We start from the raw sequence: 21476 nt of genomic DNA on the forward strand, positions 1-21476 counted from the left end.
ACTTTTTTTTTTTTTTTTCCACAGGAAAGACTCTATGTCCAGGGAATCTAAATGTTATGCTATGTTGAGCAGTATGTTAAAATGTAAAACACAATAACTGTTGACAATTTTCAAAGGTATCAGTCAGGAAGATGACAAAGCAGTGGTTACAGGCCAAAGGTGGACTGACAAACATTGGAAATGAATAGAGATAAGACAAGACAACACAAGAAAATTCACACAAAATAATGCAGGTGATCAAATTAGCACATTAAAGTCATGGAGACTAAATACTTTCAGACCTCTAATTAGAATACTGTTTTCACTCAAAATGGTTGTATATTTGGCTGATATACATGCATATACCATGCATTTTTTAATTATCATCTTTGCTCTGTAATCTAGAGAAAACAGATGAACACTGGCTAGTCCCCAGGAAGTAACACCCTTCTAGGCCATTGAACAAAATTTTGCATAAAGGAATTAAAAGTATAAACTTGTCCTCATTAGAACTTTGCTTCAAATCAGTGCTTCCAAGTTATGGTCTAATCTTAACAACAATAACTTCCAATGTTCAAATTGCCTTCACATTCATTTACTCACAAGAACCCTTTCCTGTTGACAAGGTGAATACCACTATGCCATTTGTTAACGCATTTGCCCAAAGATTCTTCTTTCCATTATTGGAAAATAATACAATTTCCTTACCCTTAGCCAAATGTTCTCCTAGTGGTAATGGCAGTGATGATGACAAAATAAGAACATTACAAAAATACAATAGCCTTGAGTTTCCAAACACGAATGTGAAAATTCCTATGATGTGGGCTTAATGATGATGTATTACCTCACCTAATCCTTATGACAATGCTATGAAATAAATATTATACAAAGCAAGAAACTGAGGCTGGGAGAGGTTTAAATAACTATCCTAGATCACATAGTAAAAAAGTACCAGAGTAAAAACGTAGATGCTTCTCAACGTAAAACTTCTTATTAGAGACAAAGGTCAAAAATAGCCAGTGTGCTGGTCCCTTCTAGTTTTAGTGTTCAAAACAGGATAATGTCTGTGTTCTGTTTAGGACATGAATTATTACTTCATAATTTTCTAATATTAAAGTCCTACATCATTGTTCTATAAATATCATAAAATATTAGTTTACCTTTATTAAGACAAGAATTTTTGGGGTGCTTGAATGTAGGTGCTTTGGCGTATCTTCTCCTCTGATTATAGTAAAAAATGAGTATAATTTTTTTTTAAGGCAGAACATTTTCTTCTCCACCTCAGTAAGTTCTGTTCTCTCTGTATTTCTCTCCATATTTCCCCAGGTCTTGCCTTCTTTCTCTTACCCCTTGTTCTCTCAGTGCAGATCACTGATATACTCAATTGCAAATACTCATTTCCATCACAGTTCAGTCAATAAACAGTGCTAAGAACCTAAAATACTCAAGTACTTGATTAAGTGCTACGAATATAGCAATGCATGAAATGAACATGGCATCTCGCTTTATAAAGGCATTTACATAAAGACATTGACATTAAGCAAATGCATTAATAATTGAATAATGGTCAAAAGGCAGGATGGAAAAAAATCAGGATGCAGGATGGTATGTGACCTTTAATAAGAGGGGTTCATCTAACCAGTAAACTCAAGAAACGTCTCCCTGATAAAGTCATTTTTGGCTGAAATTTGAAACGTGAATAGGAATTATGCATACAAAAGTGATAAGAAACTTGTCCAAAGGTCCTGAGTAAGGAAGGTACTAAATGAAGGTTATTGGAGCTAAAGTTTAGTGAAGAAGGATGAGGGTCCATTAGGTCACTGAGGTAATCAGTGTTGTGTACATTTTATTCATGGTAGTCACTTTACTTATAACTGAAAAAAGTAATTGAAGGGTTGTAAGCAGGGAAGGTTTTTCTGTTTAAAAACACACACTGGTAGATGGGGAAAAATTGATTGGAAACCCCAAGCCTATATCTGAGGAGGTTGATTATGCAAAAGTTGTAGATAAAATTAAAATGGCATCAGTGGTTTTGGAGAAATAGAGCACTTGGTTAGGACAGAATTAAAGGGTTTAGTCTACACACAATAATTATCAGGAGAGTAAAAGAACAAGAAGAGTCAAGAATAAATTCAAATATTTTGGCATAAGAAATTGGATACCAAGTTTTGAAATTTCCAAAAGATTAGAAATAAAGCTTAACACATGTTCACTCTAAAATACCAAAGAGAAACGAGGAAATTGATTTTAAAAACCTATGAAACCAAAGAGAAGCATGGAAAACCAAGGTGTGGTATATTTATACAACTCAACAATTAAAAGGAACATTTAGTGCATGCAAAAAACATGGATGAATCTTCAAAACGTTATGTTAAGCAAAAACAGCCAGACACAAATCACAATGTTAAGATTTCATTTATGTAACTGTTTAGTGTAAGTAAAACTAATATATAATGTTAGAAATCAGATGAACGATTGTCTAGGGCAGAAAGCAGCGGGGAAAGGAGAACTGAGAGACAGTTAAGGGACAATCTGAAGCCTTTGGGGATGGTGGAAATTACAAACAACCTGATTAAAAAATGGTCAAAGACCTCAGCAGACATCTCACCAAAGAAGATAGAAAGATGGCAAATAAGCATATGAAAAGATGTTCCACATCATGTGGCATCAGGGAAATGCAAATTAAAACAACAATGACAAAGCACTACACACATTAGAATGGCCAGAATCCAGAACACTGACAACATCAAATGCTGGTGAGGATGTGAAGCAGTGGAAACTCTCATTCATTGCTGGTGGGAATGCAAAATGGTGCAGCGAATTTGGAAGACAGTTTGGCTGTTTCTTACAAAGCTCAACATAGTCTTTTCATGTGATCCAGCAATTGAACGCCTTGGTGTTTATTTGCCCAAAGGAGTTGAAAATTTATGGCCACACAAAAACCTACACAAAGATGTTTAAACTAGTTTTTATATATAAACTTAGTTTTATATATAACTGCCCAAACTTGGACAAACCAAGATGTCCTTCAGTAGGTGAATGCATAAATAAATTGTGATACATTCAGGCAATAAATATTTAGTACTAAAAAAAATGAGTTTTCAAGCCATGAAAAGACACGGAAGAATCTTAAATGCTTACTACTGAGTGAAAGAAGTCAATCTTAAAAGGCTACATTCTGTAGGATTCCAAGTATATGACATTTTGTAAAGGTCAAAACTATGTAGATAGTAAAAATCAGTGGTTGCCAGAGGTTAGGAGGGAAGGAGGAATGAATAGGCAGAGCACATAGGATTTTTAGGGCAGAGAAACTATTCTGTATGATACTATAATGGTGGATACCTGTCATGCATCTGTCAAAACTCATAGAATGTGCAACATCAGGAGTGAAAAAAAGGTCTTTTAGAAAATAAAAATTGAGGTTGATGATTATATTTCAGTTCATTGGATATAATTGAAGAAGCTTGCTGCTAAGACTGCTGTAAATGATCTTCACTAAGTATTTTTAAATGTTGTATGTTATATATGATTTGTCACTCAAATCATCTGCTTCTATTCCTGAAAATGTTCCATATCTTTACAATTGTTTCAAATTCAGATAAGATTATTAATCCCCCCTATGTATCCAGTGGTCTTCAATATTTCACTGCCCCATTGGAGGCCTGTACTAATTTTCATGTACAGACAGTACACAGATAATTTTATGACATTTCAACAAAATTTAAATTTACTTCATTTGTGATTAGTAAATACAAAGAGTGAATGTTAATTTTAATATTCAAACGGTTTAGTATTTAAAGCACTTTGGTGAGTTCAAATGGGATAATATTGCTTTCAGAATACTTCGTAGTGTTTTGAAGAGGTTTGTATGGAATCAAATGGTTTGACTTTTTATAAACAGTTGCATTGTGTTTATATTTTAGGTAGAAATCATCATGTGACCCAACATCTGTCAATTTTTGAGGAGCTCCTACAGAGAGCACATCATTTGCTGAAAACATAGATACACAGTCTGGTTATCTGTCAAAACACAAAGTCATCAGAGTTGAAAAGGCAGAGAGCAATATATAACACACCTGATATATGGGAGGCTGCTGCTGTAAGGGAGCAAATTGCTAGAGTTCGATGCTTGATTAGAGCACAAGATGAATAGGATTTGTCTGATTTTAATTTTTAGACTCTAGGGATATTTCCCCATATTTACCACTAAGAATATTCATAAAATAAAACAATGGAATCATGCCCAGAAAAGAAAATTAAAAGTCCAACTTTAATTATTCATACAATTTAACATGGAAAATGAAAGAGAATGGCAGCTGGAAAATGAAAGGAATGGAAAGGGAGAGCTAATAAAGATGTCTACCCTCATTGGAAATATGTTTTATGAAAAATGAGAAAATGAAAATTGCTTATGTAAATATAAGTGTACCTACCTCTTACCATGAAAACCAACTCAGAAGGATCAATAAGTGGAATTACAACCACCTTAAAATCGACAACAGCAATAAAGATTTAAATAACACCAGATAATTTGGGGATTACAAAACTGTTCAGACTTCAGGATAACTTTAAGAAAAATAAAGGCATATTCTATCATTTTATAAATAAGATGATGATTGGTCCATAATAAAATGATGAAAATTCACACCCACAGAAGAAAAGGTTACAGCTGAGGACAAGATAATCAGTGTAATCACAAATCTGACAAAGCCCCAGAAAAAGAAATTATCCACACATCTTTTCTTCTTTAGTACAAGTAATATCTTCTACTCTATTCACCCCAATCTATAGTTATCTAGTAGAACTCCATAAGAGAAGAGAGAATGATTACACTCCTGTCTCAAAGGGTGAAAGTACCTCATCGTGAATTGGTTCTATATCCATTAGACTGTCTGACCCTGTAAAGTTGGGTGAATCCATATGTGATTCAGACAAAAAAAGTGCAACTTACCTTCAGGTAAAATTCATTCACTTTATTTTTTAGGTTTTATTCTTTCATTCAAAATATATATGAATAATTTTTATGTTCTAATGATCAACTACCTTAAATTTTATTCTAGGACAACAGACATATAGATTGTAACCCCCTAAGAGCAGATGCAATGTCTGTTTTGTTTACATTTGCCACAGCTGTTGGCCTGGCAAAAAGCTCACAATAATATATAGCCTTTTATTTTCTTCAAGCTTTATTGAGGCCATCAGGGAAATGCAAATCAAAACCACAATGAGATATCACTTCACATCTGTTAGAATGTCTATTATCAAAAGACAAGAGATAATAAGTGTTGGTGAGGATGTAGAGAAAAAGGAATCCTGGTACGCTGTTGAGCGGAATGCAAATTGGTACAGCCAATATGGAAAACAGTATGGAGGTTTCTCAAATAATTAAAAATAAAACTACTGTATGATCCACCAATCCCATTACTGGGATTCAAACAAAGGAAATGAAATCACTATTTCAAAGAGATATCTGCACCCCCATGTTCACTGCAGCATTGTTCATAATAGCCAAAATATGTCCATTGGCAGGTGAATGGCTAAAGAAGATGTGGTGTGTATAGGCACAATAAATATTATTCAGCCATGAGAAAGAAGAAAATCCTGCCATTTGCAACAACTCGGATGAAACTAGAGGACATTATGCTAAGTGAAATAAGCCAGACAGAGAAAAACAAATACTGTATGATTTTACTTATCTGTGGACTCTGAAAAAAAAAAGTCTAATTCATAGAAGCAAGAAGTAGAATGGTGATTATCAGGGGCTAGGGGGTGGGGAAAAGAATAAGTAATTTCACTTCCACAAACACCATTACATGTAAAAGACATAAACTCCTCCACTCATTTTTGTGAGGCTAGTAAAACCTTGCTACTAAAACCTAAAAAGGAATAAAATTATAGGCAAACCTCACTTATACATTTATATGCAAAAACCATACATAAACTAATAACAAATTAACACTAGTTACATATAAAGGAATACTAAACTTTATATGATGAATGCAAGAATAGAATTAGATATCTAAGCAGTATACTTTACAATGTGAACAAAAATAAAATCATATCAATTAATCTAGAAATTTGATAAAATTCAGTATATACTCACAATTTTTAAAAAACATAGCAAACTAATAATTGCAGAATCTTTCTTAATCTTATAAAAGATATCTTTAAAAAATACAGTAAGCATTATATTCAATGGTAGGATGTAGAACAAGAATGTTCACTGTCTCCATTTTTATTCAAAATTGTATTTAAGTACGTATTCTTTGAAGAAAGATTTTTAAAATTTAAAGGTGTAAATATTGATGGGAATAAGTACAACCTTACTCCACATCATATAATTCTCTATGCAAGATCCTCAAAAATTTTCAGATAGATTACTAGAATTAGTAACAGTTCATAATGTTTACTGGTGTTAAAAAAAATAAGTATTCAAAAATACATTATCACTTCTGGATCTGATGCACTAAGACCCTCTCATATGACCCCCAAAGCAGAAAACAATATAAAACCATGGACATAATGCAAAAAGGAACTATTTAATTGTCCTGTAGTGTGGACAGAAGCAAAGAGACTGGTTAGGAGGGCATACTTTCTTGGAGAATGGAATATGTGTAGCTATACAGTTAGGTTTCTTTCAGCCTTAAGTATGGTCTGCAAGACATGCATACTGGGAACAGGGGGCACACCTGCAAAAGACCTTAGTTCTTCTGGCCTGGGAAAAATGAAAAATGAAGTCCAGGAGCCAGAAACTACAAAGATTGTAGGGGAATCATGCATGGGAAAGAGCCAGAGAGGGGAATCTTCAAACTTTCTACCCATGTCTCTGACTGACCCCTCAACTACACATGTGTGGAACAGATTCAAGGAGAGGTAACTAAGAAAAAAAGATCTGAACTAGGACCAGACTTGCTTCCCAAGAAACAAAATCTAAAGGTCAAGCACAGCTAAGAAAAACACTTACTAAATAAAAAATAATAATAGTCATTGGAGGATAATAACAGAATTAAGAATCCACACAATGTAATATTCATAATGCCCAGGACACAATCCAAAAGGTCATAACATACCAAGAATCAAGAAATTGGAACACAGTATTAGAGAAAAGGAAATCAATTGAATCCAAACCGAAGAGAAGCCAGATATTAGTACTAACAGAAAGAATATAGAAGTGGCTACTACATTCTCAATGAAATAAAAGACCATTTATTCAGTCAATAAAAATTTCATCCAAAAAATGGAAAATCTCAGCAAAGAAATAGAAATAATAAAAAGAAATAAATGGAATTCTAGGAGAGACAAATAAAATAAATATATAGAAGGAAACAGGAGAAATTCTTTTTGATCTTGTGGACAATATTTTTAAAAGTACACAAATCACAAGAGAAAATGATAATTTGGAATTGATTAAACATGTACTTTAAAACACAATGAAATAATCAAAATGCAATCCACAGACTTGGAGAAAATATTTAAATACAAATGTCTGATAAAAGGTATGTAACCAGAACACATAAAGAACATTTCAACTAAATAATGAGACAAACTGCCCAATGTGACAAATGTGACATTTAAACACATAATTCACAAAATAATATACATATATATATCCAATAAGTAGGTATTAAAATCCTCAACATTCCTAGGTATCAGAGAAATCCAAATTAAAATCACGATACAATTCCTCTGTATACTCATTAGAATATCTAGAATTTAAATGACTGACAATAACCAGTACAGATATGAAACAACTGAAACTTTCAGTTTCATTGCTGGTGAAAATATTACATGTAACCATTTTAAAAAAGAGTGTGTTAGTTTAATATAAAGTTTAACATCTACTTAACATACAAATCACATATAACCTAGAAATTCCACTCCTATTTCCCCAAGAATAATGAAAATATATAGCCATGCAAAGACGTGTACATCAATGTACATAAAAATTTCAACAATTATTACCCCCAAATGGAAACAACACAAATGTCCATCAGCAGGTAAAATGATAAATTGTGGTGTAACCATATAAAATGATATTCAGCAACAAGAAATGGAGTGCAGATAACCAAAACAACCTCCAAAATGTTATGTGGAGTGAAAGAAACAAGACACAAAAGAGTTTAAATTGTATGGTTCCATTTGCATTTAGGACAGGTTAAATGAATCTATAGTAATAAGAATCAGACCAGAGTTTGCATTGCATTGGGCAAGGGTTGGCTGTCGGGGGATAACTGCAAAGAGTCGTGAAGGAAATTTGGGGGTAAGAGAAATATTCTAAAACTTGATTGGGGTTGTAATTACAAGGCAGGAATACCTTTGAAAAATGCATTGAGGACTTCCCTGGTGGCGTAATGGTTAAGAATCCACCTGCTAATGCAGGGGACACAGGTTCAAGCCCTGGTCCAGGAAGATCTCACATGTCGTGGAGCAACTAAGACTGTGCACCACAACTACTGAGCCTGCACTCTAGATCCTGCGAGCTACAACTACTGAGCCCATGTGCCACAACTCCTGAAGCCCACACACCTAGAGCCCGTGCTCCACAATGAGAAGCCACCGCAAGGAGAAGCCTGCGCACCGCAACGAAGAGTAACCCCCGCTTGCCACAACTAGCGAAGCCCGTATGCAGCAACGAAGACCAAGCACAGACAAAAATTAATTAATTTTTTAAAATGCATTGAACTGTTTACTTAAGGTGAGTGCATATTATTGTATGTAAATTATATCTCAATAAAGTTGATTAGAATGCAACTTTGATTTCACATGCAAAACAATGTAATTCACTATATTAACAAAATTATAAAGGAAAACCACATAATCATCTCAATAGACAAAGAAAAACCATTTAACTAAATCCAACACATTGTGTCCTGATGAAACATCTCAGTAAAATAAGGATAGAAGTGAATTTCTTCAACCTGATAAAGGACATCTACAAAAAAATCTAGAGCTAAAATCATTCTTAATGGTGACACACCAAATGCTTTACCTCTAAGACTGGAGAAAGTAAAGCTGAGGGGCTACAAAGTAAAGAAAGGGAATGAAAAAAATACAAAATTTCAGTGCAATTACCTCTTGGTACACTTGGGAAAAGTTACCTAGTGTTCTTTTCCCTTAAATAAATGTGTGGGTTCATGAGCGCTTTTCGAATCATTATTCTTTATGTGTTACACATAGATTGCACGTTCTTTTCTGTATACTGTCTAATAATAAAACGTTTTATTTGAAGTACATTTTAACTGCAAATAGATCATACTTATCCTAATTCTAATAAAATAGTATATAATTAAGTAAAAGATATAATTGTAGAAGTTTGAGTAATATTAGATCAATGTGGGTTGTAGTAGTTAGGGAATTGTTTATGAAATCATAAAAGAACAATTTGAAATTTTGGATGGTAATTCAGACACAATAGGAATAGCATCAGCTATAATTATATATATATATATATATATGTTTTTATATATGTATAGGTATGCATACACCTACACATATATAAAATTTGTTCTAAATGTTTTAAGGACATGGAAATTAAAATAATTGGGAAGGGTGGGGCTAGAATGTGGTGGAGAGGCTTAAAAATTTTGTAGAGAATTTGAAACTTTCTCTGTAAACACTGGGGAATTTTGATCAGAGGAGAAGCATATGGAAACAATTTTAAAACTATTTGCTTTTAGTTACTACCCATTAGAGTGTAAGATTAATATGGAATTCTCTTTGTGAAGTTAAAATTACCATGTATCTATTTGTAAGATTATTTGTAATCTTGGAAGTTTAAACCAGTATAAATACAGTCTGACACTCAACAAGCTATTCAGTTACCCTTCTAAGCTAGAAATTAATACATAGGATATTTGAGCTGATTTTCAATAAATTACTATCCCAAGTATCATTAGGATAATTAAAGATAGTTAATATTGCCAAAACAAATAAGTATATACATGGAAGCACATGACACACATATACACACTCACATTGACAAATTAAAAACCAAATACCTCATTTATTTGTCATTGCCAAAAATTGTCATATAAGTACTATGTGTCAAATTTTTAATGTCTGCCTAAGTTCCAAAAGAGTAAAAATAATGGTTAATTGGAGGCAAATCTTTCTAAAATATATCAAGTAGTTCCTCTACCTTAAGTAAAATGTTTTAATGCAATTTCATCATTTATTGGTGACTCAGTTCATCATGATCAAAATAATCACCATCTCACAAATATACAGGACTAGAGAATATACCAGAAGAATATCCTAGTTAACATTCTGTTTTTAATATACTCCAGAGAACTAAACAAATAGAACTACATCAAACTAAAAAGCTTCTGGACAGCAAAGGAAACCATCAACACAATGAAAATGTAACTTACAGAATAGGAAAAAAAATATTTGCAAACCATGTATTGGATAAGGGTATAATATCCAAAATTTATAAAGAGTTCATACAACTCAATAGCAAAAAAAAAAAAAAAAAAAAAATCTGATTTAAAATGGACAAAGGAACTCAACAGATATTTTCCCAAAGAAGATACACAAATTTCCAACAGGTTATGAAAAGGTGTTCAACATCACTAGTCATCAGGGAAATGCAAATGAAAACCAGGATGAGATGTCACTTCATACCTGTTAGAATGCCTGTCATGAAAAGACAAGAGATAACAAGTGTTGTTGAGGTTGTAGAAAACAATGTTGTGCACTGTTGGTGGGAATGTAAAGTGGTACAGACAGTATGGAAGAGAGTATGGAAGTTCTTAAAAAACTAAAAGCAGAACTACCGTATCATTCAGCAATCCCACTTCTGGGTAGATACATCTTTCCTTAGCTCTCCTTAACTACACTAAATGGTCCTGTCCTGCTAGTAAAGCTTTTTACATATTTCAAGGTGGAAATTATTCTCTGAATTGTCAAGATGGTTAATAATAACTTCCAGATAAGTATCTCCTGATTATACACATTAAAATATAAAAATAATGGCATTTTATGGTGATTGGTTTATATATCTCTTGTCCTTTTTTCCTAAGATTAGAGAGTTGCAAATGCACAATGTTCATTTTTTTAAGTAAATTTATTTATTTATGTTTGGTTGCATTGGGTCTTTGTTTCTGCACGTGGGCTTTCCTAGCTGTAGTGAGCCAGGGCTACTGTTCGTTGTGGTGCACGGGCTTCTCACTCCAGCGGCTTCTCTTTGTTGCAGAGCACAGTCTTGAGGCACACAGGCTTCAGTAGTTGTGGCATGCGGGCTCAGTAGTTGTGGCTTGCAGGCTTTATAGTGCAGGCTCAGTAGTTGTGGCACATGGGTTTAGTTGCTCCGCAGCATGTGGGATCTTCCCGGACTAGGGCTCAAACCCGTGTCCCCTGCATTGGCAGGCAGATTCTTAACCACTGCGCTACCAGGGAAGTCCCTCACAATGTTCATTTAAAACAGCAGAAGAACTAAGAATACAAAGGATTTTCACTTTTATACAAAGTTATCAAAACCCCCTTTTTTCTTCTTTACCAAAATTTGACATATTGAATAACAAAATGTCATGAGATTTAAAAAATAATTTTAATCATGTAATAGGCCATGGAAGTGCATTTTTAGTAAACTTGATTTTAGCTAGTATTTTACTGACAGAAGACTGTCCTTGACTCCTACCTTCTACTTTTTTTAGTCCTAAATTTGCAACGTTTGTCATGTTTTGATATTAGGGTTCCACTGACCTCATAAAATAAGTTGGAAAGTGTTCCGTTCGCTATTTTCTGAAAAAGATTGTATAAAATTGATATTATTTACTCCTTAAATGTCTGACACAGTTCATTAGTGGAAGCATCTACGCCTGGAGTGCTTTGTCGAAAACTTTTTGATAATGAATTCAATTTTTAATATAGATATTGTACTCTTCTGATTTTCTATTTCATCTTGTGTCAGTTTTTATAAGTTATATTTTTAAGAAACATGTACATTTCATCTATTTGTCAAATTTATTGGCATTAAGGCTTCCTTTATTATCATTTAATATCTATATGATATGTAGTGATATATCTTTGCAGTTTTAAGACTGAATTTCAGATCATTATATGAGATGAAAAGAGAAGGAACTTGATTAATTCAATTTTTTTCAGTTCTAAGCATTTTCATTAAAATGAAAAATGAAGAAATTGTTAAGAGTGATTGAGATTATATATATGTATGTATGACACTTTCATATATTTATATTTTATATAATATTTGTTTACTGAGTTTAGATATATATAAAATATTCTTTAATTATTATATTAAATATAATAATTTCATTTAAAAATGGAAGTTCTAAACTTCCTGTTAGAACTAATAACTGGCAATGATAATATAGAGATATATAGGCAATGCCAGTTTGGTGAGTAAACTTCTATTTATTTTATATTGACTTAGCAACCACACAAGGTCATACAAAGTGTTACAAACTCTTAACTCTTAAACAAAACTAAACAAAAAAAACAACTATAAACCTCCCATAGAATTTTTCTGATGTGTTTTATGAGAACTCAGTTAATATTTTTGTTTACTATTTACTTTCTTAACTGGAGAAATAGAGAGATACAGGAGATTTTAGCAGGATGCAATAAAACAATAACAAATTATTTTTAAAAACAAAAAAATTTAAAAGATGCACAAGACAGTGTCTCCCTCATTTCCAACACAAGATGGCTCAGTGAGCTTTAAAAATAATTTTTTTAGATGGTCCATTAAGATCTTGCACTGTTCAGGTTTAGACCCCAATTTCCTTAGAAGAGATGGCCAATTTTGTTGTTGTTCAAATTGTTTCTCTCATTGATGATTCTCTAAGTTTTTAAGAAGCATACATTTAAAACTTTATGCCTGATTCACACTTACTCCAAAAATAAAAGTCCTTTGGAAAATCTTGTCTGATAGATACTTATGTTTTCTCCTAATCATCATACAAATTACCTCGTTCCAAGTGCTTTGGGGAATATTAATATTATATCCAATATGAAGTACATGAAATGCATCCAAGAAATATGCTGCATTCATCCAGCATAAGGGACAATGTCAAATTTGACAGGGGGTTGGCACTTAACACATGTCATTAGTAATTATAGTATGAAAACATGTTTTTGTCTTTATTGCTTTAACACTTCTGAATAAACATAGAACTGAATCATACAATACAGAAAAAATTTTCCTTATAGCATGGGCATTCTCTGTCATTACACTCAGAATAGTTCTGTTCTTCAAAATTTTGTGAAAGGCTTCTTTGAGGGAAATATTGAGTTCTTTCTTGAGTTTTTTCCTGCTTTGCTTATCATTTCATGTAAACAGTAGACCCAGTGATAATTTTCAGTACTTAGAGTAAATATTCATCTAATTATTTTGATAAAAACATTTACTGATCATCCTCCAGAAAGCAAGAGCAAAGACAGTTCCAAGTATAGTCTTATAAAGCTCTTACTCCTTTATTCTTTATAACCATGCTTTCTCCAAGGTTTCTGTAGATTAGCTCACCAACTAAAAAATTAATATAATTCCACCCAAGATAATTTTCAAAGTAGCCCAATAAGATTTGTTTTTCACCACAAAATAAAATTCAGCTAGAAATGTAGACTTCTATTTTTTTAATTTTTTTAAAGAAAATCTCTTGAAAAGCTGGAAAATCAGTCAACTATCACCAGGAATGTAATCTAATGCTATGCAAATCCTTAGATAAAACCCTACTATGTCATCTTCATTAATAACACTCTTAAAATAGTATTACATATGCGTTGTAAATAATGTAGAGATGATTTTTCAATCACCTTTATGCCAGAAAAGTGTTTAATCTTAGAGACATTAAATAGAATAGGGCACCCTCTTCTTTTCCCTATGGGTTATTGAGTGCTTTTGGTAACAAAAGAAATAAAAATGCCTTTCTCATATACCTATCAACAAAATAGCGTTTTAGGTTCAGACACTGAAGGTAAGTATAATGCTAAAACAACTGTTCAACACTTGCTATATCAGTTAGAATGGTATCAGTTGCAAGATACAGAAATTCTAATTAAAATGGCTTAAACAATAAGTGGATATATTATTTCAAGAAACAAGAAGTTCAGACATCAGGAATATTACATTGTTGGTTAATTTATACTCACTGTCAGAATCAAGAGTCCATGTTTCTTCCATATTTTTGTTTTGACATGTTCTTCATGATCCCATGATGGCTACTGCAATTCCATACAGAGCCAACAGCATCCAGTAATGAAGAAAGGATATTTCTTCTTGACTATTTTTTACACCAGTGGGAACTCCCAGCTTGAGAAAATTTCAAATACTTTATCATTGTCTAATAATCATCCCATTTCCTATCTTAAACTAATTCCTGGCAAGAAAAATTTAATCATCACAAACCAGACAGTATGATGTTTTATTAACACATGGCCAAGTAACAGAGATTTTTCATCAAAAGAATTAGGTTGGTAAACAACAGGCTAAAGTACATTGCCCTGAAAGTATTAGTTTCTCAGGCAAACTTGTTTCTTGATACCTGGTTTTCCTCCTTTCTTATACTTCTCCCAACTCCAATACTGTCTATCATTTGAACTCCTTTTTTGGCATTCAAGATTCAACTGTAGGTTAAAAACCAGATACAAAACCTAATTACATTTTTCTTTAAATCACAGAAATAAATCATGAGAAGCCTATACATTATTTTGTTCTGAATGTACCAAGAGTTGTTTACTATTTCAGAAAATTTCCTCAGCAATGGCAACTTTGCTCGTAATTTTTGAATCATCACCACAATTCAACTATGTTAGTTTAGATTTACAGCAGACACACACAGTGTTTCTACTTTTGTTATGTCTTCCAGTACATTTGTGCCTGAGTATTTACATATTGAAATATCATTATTTTATTGTAAATTGATTTTTTTGTTTCTTATTTGAAAAATGAGCTATCATGAACTGAGAGCTTTCTATTCCACCAGGATATAAAACTGGGTGTGTATAGAAATAATCCATTATTATGAGAACATGGTGAAAGTGAGATTAAACTTGAGTAGCTCCAGAAGACATAGCTAATTACATTTGGCTTAGACTCTATGGTATTGTCACCTTGCCTTAATCTTACACTGATGGCTGCATGAAGAGTTCCTAATGACAAGTCTATGGCATGAAAAATATCAGGCCTGATTTACAGATGATTACACATAATATGCTGCCACCATATACCTTCTACATGACCAAGAAAGACAGTGGTGAAGAGAGATCCTACAAGTTGGCCAAATATGAGGTAATATTTCTGATTGTTCAATTTTGGTGTCATGATAATTAAATAAAAATATAGAAATACTGATTTATGATAGTGTTCAACATGTTAAAAAAATTAGTCAGGAAAATGGAGAGAATATGTTTGGAACATTGAGAACAGAAAGCCTAGAACAGAAGCATATGGTATACTGCTCAAAATGGGCACATTCTGCGAAAATATTTGTTTCCCATAAGAATATTCACCAAAAGGCACCACTACAGAGAAGGCTTTCCTTTATACATGACAGACTATCTCTTTTACCAGGTAACCTGCTTCTTGCTTAATAGACTCAAGTATAAATTTCATGGTGGCAAAAATGGAGGTTAAGAACAAGCTTAATAAAATAGAGTTCCCTTCATTGCGTAATTCAACATAGAATTCTCATCATTATACTCTGTTTTAAGTAAACATCAATGCTGACCTCTCCACATGGCATCAAGAGTAGGCAATCTTTCAGCCACCTGATGGCATGTTGAAATTATTGGATCCTTTACACTGAGATGGGACATATTTTGTTCTCACTGAAAAAGAATCTTAACCTAGATAGTTATTTGTAATGGTAACCGGTAATAGCCAATAATAACACCTTTTACCTCAATGCTTGCCATCTCACACAACAATTGCCCAAAGTGTCCTTCTTGGGAAGTCCCTTCCAAGATGACCCCAAGCAAAATCATGACTTCCATAATTTTACTTAGGCAAGAGTGAAAGAAAAAATCATACATGCTTTTCTTTCCATTGGTGGAAGTATAACTCACTACATATTTAGCCTTTTCCTTTTACCACTCCAGGCTACTTTAAGTAGTTTTCCTAGCTTGAGACAATTACTTCTTTACAGGTAGTTTATTTGGGAGGCAATCCCAAGGAGCCGAAGAATAGACAGACTGAGATAAGGAGAGAAAGCTAATATAAGAGTGCTTTATCAAGATTGCCATTATGTGACTTAGTTTTATCTGAAACCTTCCAAAAGAGCACATATAATCCCTCTCAAAATTATTCACCTGAGGATCAGTTGTAAGAAGTATTTACCCATTGGCTGCATCTCTTTGAGGGTTGCCCCCGGAACTGTTTATTTTTCCAAAGTGAAATGCACATGAATATTCGGATATCCATGTCATCAGAGAAATCCTGAGACAGGAACTAAACAACGTGCTTACACAATTCTGATTTCCCTCATTCTTATTTCTCTCATTCTTGGCCAGAACTTTATTTTATTTTATTTAAAAATTTAAAATTGAAGTTTAGTTGATTTATGATATTATATTAGTTTCAGGTGTATAATATGATTCAATATTATACATTAATATTGGAGTATACATTATACTCCATTTAAAGTTCTTGTAAAATATTGGCTATATTCCCTGTCCTGTACAATATATCCTTGTACCTTATTTATTTAATATATGGTAGTTTCTACCTCTTAATCCCTTGCCCCTATCTTGCTCTGCCCCACTTCCCTCTCCCCACTGATAACCACTAGTTTTTCTCTATATCTGTGAGTTTATTTATGATTTGTTATATTCAATTGTTTGTTTTATTTTTTTAGAATCCACATATAAGTGATAACACAGAGTATTTGTCTTTCTCTGCCTGACTCATTTCACTAAGCATAATACCCTCCGGGTCCATCCATGTTGTTGCAAACAACAAAATTTCATTCTTATTTTTTTATGGCTGAGTAATATTCCATTGCATATATGTATATATACATCTCACATATTCTTTAGCTATTCATCTATTGATGGTCACCTAGGTTGCTTCCATATTCTTGACTATTGTAAATAATGCTGCAATGAACACTGGGGTACACATAACTCTTTGAATTAGTGTTTTTGTTTTCTTTGGATGGATACCCAGGAGTGAAATTGCTGGGTCATACAGTAGTTCTATTTTTAGTTTTTTGAGGAACCTCCATAGTGTTTTCCATAGTGGCTGCACCAATTTACATTTCCACCAATAGTGTACAAGGGTTCCCTTTTCTCTACATCCTCATCAACATTTGTTATTTGTGGTCTTTTTGACAATAGCTATTCTAACAGTTGTGAGGTGATATCTCATTGTGGTTTTGATATGTATTTTTCTGATGATAAGCTATGTTGAGCATCTTTCCATGCACCCGTCGGTCATCTGTATATCTTCTTTGGAAAAATGTTCAGATCTTCTGCCCATTTTTTAATATAGTTATTGTTTTGATATTGAGTTGCATGAATTTTTTTGTATATTTTGGATATTAACCCCTGAAGAGTTATATCATTTGCAAATATTTTCTCCCATTCAGTAGGTTGTCTTTTCATTTTGTCAATGTTTCCTTTATTGTGTAAAATCTTTTAAGTTTAATTAGGTCCTATTTGTTTATTTTTGCTTTAGCTTCCTTTGCCTTGAGAGACAGATCCAAAAAAAAAAAGAAATATATTGTTACGATTCATGTTAAAGAGTGTTCTGCCTATGTTTTCTTCTAGGAGTGTTGTTTATGGTGGGGGCAATAAACTGGCATTTAAGAAGTTTGGGTAAGTAAAAATTATAGTACCTATGGAATTGAAGGGCTTTCTATAGGTGCTTCTAATTCATTGAAGAAAGTAGATGAAAGGTTGAAGGTTATTACTTGCCAATTAAAGTCTTAGTTTGAAAGCTAAGCTTTCAGTATGTAAGTAGACTCTCATCTTTAGCAGGCAGAGGGCATGAAAAGATAAGGATTTGACCCAGGAATTATCTATAAATTTATCTATAATAGTAGTTACAAAAGAATGTGAATTCTCAACCTCATTTAGCATGTTATAGGCACCAAGTTCAGGGTACGGGGAGAGAGAGGGACATTAAGAAATGAGGCAGAGATATCTAGACTGATGCTTTCAAAAATCCTGAATCTCCAGATTCTTCTGAGTCCTGTAGTGCTCAGAAATGGCCCACTACTCCCTATTAAAGGTGAGTGCACTCCCTTGCTTAAAGATGATGTAGAGACCTCTGCCTTGCAAGAAAGCATGCCCCTTCCTCAGGATCTACCCTCACTATTCCTATGGACCACCAGGCTTATAGGTACAGTTAAGCTATAACAGATCATGATCAGGGAAGTACTAAGAGAGTAAAGAGAATATAGCTGAAAGAAGATTCAAGACGTAGCCACCATATACTGACAGGATACTAGGGAGTGTACATGGTCTGAAAAAACATGGGAAGAACTTAAAGTTGAATAATGGCGAGTTATAGATATGAGCCTATCCCATGATACAAGGTTTATCATCTTAGCAAGACCTCCAGAATATGGTAATAACACCCTATTAGGATGGCTCTTGGAAGTTGGAGAAAGTGACGGCTAACAGTAAATAAACAGAAATGGCAGAATTTCCATAAAAGGCAGTGTAAGAAGAGATTAAAATTCTCAGAGAAATGGATATGTTTGAGTAGATATGCTACCTAAGGTCAAAAAACTCACCAACTGTCTAAATTTTACAGAGGGCTCAAAAGACACTTTCCTTTTTAACCAAAACAATAAAGAATATTCTAGGGAAAGGGTCACTAACTATCATTGAGAAGCTCAGTGTGACTCATTGGTGTAGAACAGGGATCCTCAACCCCTGGTACATGGACCACTACCGGTCTGTGGCCTGTTAGGAACCAGGCTGCACAGCAGGAGGTGAGTGGTGGGCAAGCAATCAAAGCTTCATCTGTATTTACAGCCGCTCCCCATAGCTCGCATTACCGCCTGAGCTCTGCCTCCTGTCAGCATTATGGTGAGTTGTATAATTATTTCATTATATATTACAATGTAATAATAATAGAAATAAAGTACACAATAAATATAATGTGCTTGAATCATCATGAAATCATCCCTCCCCCCAGTCCATGGAAAAATTGTCTTCCACAAAACCAGTCCCTGGTGCCAAACCTGTTGGGGACCACTGGTGTAGGACATAATAGGAGATGCTGTTTCAGAACAGTAATCTCTGATAGCAATGTGGATGATAGGAACCCTAAGTAATAGAGGCCAGATGGCAGTACTTAAATGAGTATGAAAGTCAAAGTGGCAGCCAAAGGGACATGACCCCTTGAGAGCTAAGGAGTTGGTTAATATATCACTATGTCCCTAGGCACAAACTAATGGGCTGCTGATAAAGAAATTGTTCAATCTAGAAATTTTCACATATTGAGGTATGGGGAAGTCATTCTGGCTTATACCAGACTTGGCTTGACCTTTCTGTTCACTAGAACAGCCTGTGTTATGGCCTGTCAAGCACACATTGCACATCTGCTTTAACCATTAAAGAAAAGAATGCTTTTAAAAATCAAAATGGAGTAACTATGGTTCAGGCATTCAAAATGGAGCTAAGTAGCCATCGTGGGTGTAGTTTCAGACACATTCCTGCATCACTGGGAACTTGAATTTTCTGAACTGTATCAAACTCAAGGACACCACCAGCCATTTTCAAAACAATATCTACTAGCAGCTGCCAGCTGCAAACTTATGGTTTCAAGGTCTCCCCTTGTAACTATGCAATCATTTTGGATCCCAACTAATCCTTGCTTAATGAGTGCCCTTAACTTCTTGCCAGCTCCAATCCTAATTCTTGACAAACAGCTTATGTAACTTTGTGGTTTTTGCCTACATATCTTCTCTCATTTTGTGGTCTGGAGGAACATGATTCAAGTGCTTCTTAATCTGTGTTTCCCACACTGTAGTCCTCAGTTTGGCTCGAATAAAGCTCTTTTCTATTCCAAAAAAAAAAAAGGAATTGTTCAATCTAAAAATATTTTTAAAAATTAAGGACAGATAACCAGGATGTTGAAGGCAGCTGCCTTTTTAAGAATCAGTCTCTTTTGACTGATTTTTTGACTTAAGCCAGTTTCAACCTTGAAATTCATGACCACAGGAAAGACTGAGTCTCCATGAGGAAGGGCTCTGCAAATCAATGGCAAATCAATAGAATAATGATTTCCCCATTCTTTCCCCCAAAGGGACCTACAGCCACTTACTAATATACAGTTGAAAAAAAATTAATGCCCAATAGTTTAAGGATTATTGAACATGGGGGTCACACTATAGGATCACATTGATTCACTCTATTGAGGGCATTATGTTAATCAGACCAGATAAGCAAGGAGTAGTAAGTATACTGATGGCCTTGGTAAGTAAGACACATTCACTTCAGAGGGTGGCAGAAGAAATTACATTAATTCTAGGACCCATTACATCAGTAAAGTTTTTAGGTGTTCAGTTGTCTAGGGCATACTGATAAGTCCCTCCAAAGTAAAAAAAATAAATTATTGACATTCATGAATTCTGCCACTTAGAAGGAAGTTTCTGTAGGTTCTAGATGCAGCATATTCCTTGCTTGGGAATACCATGTCAACCAATTTACCTGGTGTCATAAAGGCTGCCAGTTTTTAATGGGATACAGGGCACAAAAGCAGTCTACAGGAAATTCAGTCTATGGTGCAGGTGGCTTTGCTGCTTGGCCCATAAAACCCTGCAAACTCTATGGTGTTAAAGGTACTGATGGTGGGAATAGATGCCATGTGGTGCTTATAGCCAGCACAAACATAGTAATCGGAACAGAGGCCCCTAAGTTACTGGATGAAGCTCATACTATCTTCAGTGAATAATCATACATGATTTTAAAACAGGTCTTGCATGCTAACAGGCCCTGATATAGATTAAGGATGACCATGGCATTAAGAAATAATGCAGAGAAACTTCCCATAATTATTTGAATTCTCTCAGACCTATCAAGTCATAAGGATGAATAGGCTTAGCAGCATTGTAAGATAGATTGGGCAAAAGGAGAAATAGAGGACGCAAGAAAACTGCAAAAGAAAGCGATCCGGAGTCCCACGACAGCCAACACTGTTGCACTGGAGCCTCTCTCTCAGCTAATACCTATAATCTCATGGGAGGGGAAAGGCAATAATTTAGGACCAATCAGTTGAGGCCAAGTGTCCATTAGAGATGAATATGCATGATAGATGAAAGTGGACTGCTGCAGTACTACAACCCTATTTGGAGTAGCTCCAAAAGATAGAAGTGAATGAAGCCCACCACCCCCCAGCACTCCCACCAATGGAAGAGCCTTTCATAAGGCAACTGATCACAACTTTGTGAGGGAAGGGAAGAATAATTATGGACTCATGGACAATGTCAAATGGCTTGACTGATTGAACTGAAGCTGGAAGGACAAATGTTGGAAGATAGGGAACAAGGAAATCTTAGGAAGATGCACATGGATGGATCTATGAA

The sequence above is a fragment of the Balaenoptera physalus genome, assembly GCF_965194825.1.
Source record: "Balaenoptera physalus genome assembly, chromosome: 2".
Lineage (NCBI taxonomy): Eukaryota > Metazoa > Chordata > Mammalia > Artiodactyla > Balaenopteridae > Balaenoptera > Balaenoptera physalus.